The following is a 5,000-nucleotide window of genomic DNA, read 5'->3' as shown; positions in this document are numbered from 1 at the left end:
ATAAATACAGCGCAGACTAAAAGGAAAAAAACTATACTGGTAAAATGAGAATTCGAGAGTCATCATAAAGAAATATTTTTCATAATTTTTTAGCACTCTGAATTTTCGAAAATATGACAGAAAAATGTAGAAAAATTTAGAAAAAAGGAAGGGATATTAAGAGGAAACTGTTGTAGTTTCTTACAGCCAAATTTACGAAAATAACCCTTAGAGAGAGAGAGAGAGAGAGAGAGAGAGAGAGAGAGAGAGAGAGAGAGAGAGAGAGGTAATATAAATAAATATATCTATGAATGTTTTATTACCTGAATTTATGAAAGTTGGATAATGGAAAAATTCAAGTCACAAAAATAAACATAGTCACCTATGTTTCACAACTTAAATTTACGAAATAAGGACATAAGAAAAGCAAATAAAAATACATCAATGTGCTTAAACGTACTCTGAGTATATTTAAAGGACCTTGGCTATGCTATAAAAAAAAACTTTTATCGACATCTAAGAACCGCAATTCACGTAAATAGGACAAAGGGGAAAAATTAAAGAAATGTCATAAGGGAAAAAAAATGCTTATTATCGTTTCCCACAGTTCTAAATCTCCTCTGATTTCCCCATTCGTAGTTTCTCTTAGCTTAGTAAGCAATCTTTCTCTCGTCGTTATTCATAAGGGCTTCGTTTGGATTCTTTCCTCCTTCTCTGGTGTCAGCACTTCGATTCTCATCCGTCAGACGCCCATAGATAGATCTACCGGTCTTCCTCCCATCCGTCGATAATTTATGACTTCTTTACTAGTCCATAAAGCGACGCCAGAGACGCTAACTGCAAGAAATACATCACGATAATTCCCCTCCACAAAAAGGGCAGAAGGAAACGGAGTATGTGACGGAGGTTATGGAAGGTTTCGTGTGTGTGTGTGTGTGTGTGTGTGCTTTTTTTTTTCCTGTTTTTTATGGCATTTGGCTATTCGTGAGGGTTAACACTTTATGAGCTTTGGTTAGAGAACTAGAATTAGCTGATGTAGAACAGTAGGAGAATACCAAGTGATGTATCCTGTAAGAATATATATACGTATATACATATATATATATATATATATATATATATATATATATATATATATATATATTGCAACAAATCACTGTAGACGTGTGATGATCATATATGCATACAGCCAGGAGAAGGGTGAAATGAAATGACTTGAACCGAGCGCTTTCATGTATTTCTACACCTCATCATGGGTTCAGGTACAAGTGCCAAGAAAACAAATACAGAGTCACAAGAAGACTTCGTGGCAAGACAAATGATGCTAAAAAACAAAAAACAAACAACAACGCTAACAACTACCAGACAGTTCCAATACCTAATAGCCTACTTGTTTTAAAAATACCCTTCGTTAAAATCTCATCAACTTTGTACAAAACCTAGGCTGATATTCAATAAATTATCACAGTCTTGTTTAATTATACATGATTCTATTAAATTTCTTTTCACCAAATCTCTACAAAGGAAATTATGTTTTGTAGAGATTTGGTGAAAAGAAATTTAATAGAATCATGTATAATTAAACAAGACTGTGATAATTTATTGAATATCAGCCTAGGTTTGTACAAAGTTGATGAGAATTTTAACGAAGGGTATTTTAAAACAAGTAGGCTATTAGGTATTGGAACTGTCTGGTAGTTGTTAAGCGTTGTTTGTTTTTTAGCATCATTTGTCTTGCCACGAAGTCTTCTTGTGACTCTGTATTTGTTTTCTTGGCACTTGTACCTGAACCCTGATGAGGTGTAGAAATACATGAAAGCGCTCGGTTCAAGTCATTTCATTTCACCCTTCTCCTGGCTGTATGCATATATATATATATATATATATATATATATATATATATATATATATATATATATTCCTTAAATCTAAGGGATATAGGTGAGTGAACCTGGGGACTTTGGAACAACTACTTTCGTAGCTTACACTACGAAAGTACTCGTTCAGAAGTTCCCAGGTTAAACTCAGCTATATTCCTTGGATTTAAGGATATTCTCAAGCGTGTGATCCTTCGTGCTACATTGGATTGTATTATATTATATAATATATATATATACTATATATTCATATATATTATATATATAATATATATATAGATATAAACATTTATGAATTTTTATCTCATTACTGCGACATCATTTCTAACCAAACGTGAAGCTATAATAATGTCATTTGATAACCAATTCGCTCAACCTGGGAAATGCGTGTGATTGAGCGAGATGTAATTTCTATCGCAATTAGGATCAGACGGCATAAACACCCATTTATATAAGAACTCGAATACGCTCGGTATTAGTATGCAAATTTGCACGTATGTATGTATGTATGTATGTATGTATGTATGCAATTAGACATTAATACATCCCAAATCAGAGCCAGGAGAAAAAAAAAGTGAACTGAATCAACTCCTTAAATCACAGACGGAAGGAGTCCTTTGTGGCAGCAAATGGGGGACAGGGGTGTTGTAAGGATGGGGATTGGGTGGGGTTGGTATACCCAGCAGCTGGAGAGGGGAGGGGAGGCAAGAGCCATCCCTCATACTTTATTCATGTCACGTTCTTTTATCAACATCATAATACGCCTTAAATGGTTCCTTTCGGAGCCGGGAAACATCAGACTTCTGGCTCGTTCACCCACAAATCGCCTGAATGTTTCTAAATGAGGTAAAGAATAAATGAAAGAGAGAGAAAAACAGTTACGTAAACGAACAGACAGACAAACAGTTAGACAGGCTGAGAGAGAGACAGATAGAGAGAGAGAGAGAGAGAGAGATGCGCAAACAGAGTGAGGGACAGGTAATGAAATTCTTTGTATGGTACGCAAAGGATTCTGTCCATTTGTGCAACTCCCTCTCCTGGTGCTAACTCTCTCTCTCTCTCTCTCTCTCTCTCTCTCTCTCTCTCTCTCTCTCTCTCACCACGTAATCCCAAACGTAAAACGAAAAGAAAGGAAAGAAAAAGGAAAATCGTCCAAGTGGCAATATTAGATGGGATGGAAACTCCAAAGTAAAATGGCAAACGTCCAAACTCCATATTTTACGGCACATAATTTCTCATCTTTACTTCTCTTCTCTCAACTATCAATACCGTAACTTTTTTTGGTCTTGACAGTGGTCCACTTTCATATTTCTAAGTGACACTTACGGCTATGAGAAATATCTATGTATAATACGTGCATTGCATGCAAGAAGAAAAAATTGCAGGTAAGTTATATATATATATATATATATATATATATATATATATATATATATATATATATATATATGTGTGTGTGTGTGTGTGTGTGTGTGTATTCATACACACACACTCACATATATATATATATATATATATATTATAATGTGTGTGTGTGTATGAGCATGTGTATGTGGACATGCGCATAGTTCCTTGTCTGGATATAAGCACGGACTTTCACACACGAGTGTTTTGGCACTAATTATTTATCGACGAAGATATTTCTTAGTAAGCCTCCATCCTTGGGCAGAGAAGCAGCGACCTTGAATGGTAAACAGTCGTCTCCAATGCGTTTTTCTTTCTTTGTGTAAAAATGTTTTTTATTCAACCAGGTCAAACATCTCCTTTATATTTACACGCCATAGTTGTAGCCTCTTGTATTTATGCGTATGATTAATTTAATTTCTTCTTCAGATATCGTTGCAGAAAAACTGATGGTTCTTTTATGAAAAAAAATCATGATACAAGAAACTGAATTTATACATCCTTACATACAGATGCTAATAACCCTTATATAATAATAATTTTCCTACTGCGATGAGAGTGTTCACCTCCCTTTCAGCCACATTACCTGCATTAGGGTCTTCATCTAGGTAATGGAGATACCTCCCTTTCTCAGTATTCTGCAGGCGTAGAAATAATTTCAAGGCAAGTAATTCAACCATTCATTTGGATTACATTCTATCTTTAGGCTAAAATTCTTTGAATAGATCTGCAGGACATCAGCCTCCTCAGTCCAAATATATTTTTGCGGGTTTTTCTGTTGATGATGTTATAATCAGTGTGAATATTATAAGTGTTCATTGATTTGAGCATAAAGATGCATTTAAAACAAGCAAAATGAATAACATATATGCATACATATATATAGTATATATATATATAAAATACTCGTATATATATGAATGTATGTATATGTATAGATATACGGTGTATATATATATTGTATGTATGTATGTATATATATAGATATACTGTATGTATGTATGTATGTAAGTATATATACAAAATATATTTATATATGTTGTTGCGTGTGTATAATAATTGATAGCACTAAATCTATACAGAAGTAAAAATACTAATATCCTGAAAATGCAAAACATATCATAGAAATTTTACAGTCGCTAATTAAACCAAAGATGAAAATTGGTGCAACTATTAAATATATTTGTGAATGTCGCTAATGAAAGCGCCATTGTAATTGAAAGGTAATAAAGTGTCAGGGATAAAAGTAATTGAATTTATTTCATGAATGTTGAAAATCCTTAAAGAGAAAGATGAGACACTTTAGCTGAAATTAATTTACTTGTTTTTTCAGCCAAATGTAATTATTCGATTACGTGGCATCCGTTTCAATAAAGTATACAAGACAGAATTTATTGAATGTTCCAGGTTTATTGCATGATACATTATTAATTTGAATATGAACGGTTTTCTTTGGAAGAAAAATTTAATTCAAGTAATACCTGGCACCTAATCTTTTCACTTGAAGCAATGAACGATAAAGAAATATTCTACGTGCGAAACTCCATTAAATTGTGCATTATTTCCCCACGCAGTTAATTTTCATAGATAGTAAAACTATAATCTAGAAGTAGTCGATGGGGAAAAGGTCTTTGGCAAAGAACAAGATATCTGTTCAAACATCTTTCCATTCACCACCAGAGGAATTGTCAAAGTAACTGCTTTGAAATGCTCTGACACAAAGTTCACAGCAAATATTAA

This window comes from Macrobrachium nipponense, chromosome 44, assembly GCF_015104395.2.
Source record: "Macrobrachium nipponense isolate FS-2020 chromosome 44, ASM1510439v2, whole genome shotgun sequence".
Taxonomy (NCBI): Eukaryota; Metazoa; Arthropoda; class Malacostraca; order Decapoda; family Palaemonidae; genus Macrobrachium; species Macrobrachium nipponense.
This window is presented reverse-complemented; position numbering follows the sequence as displayed.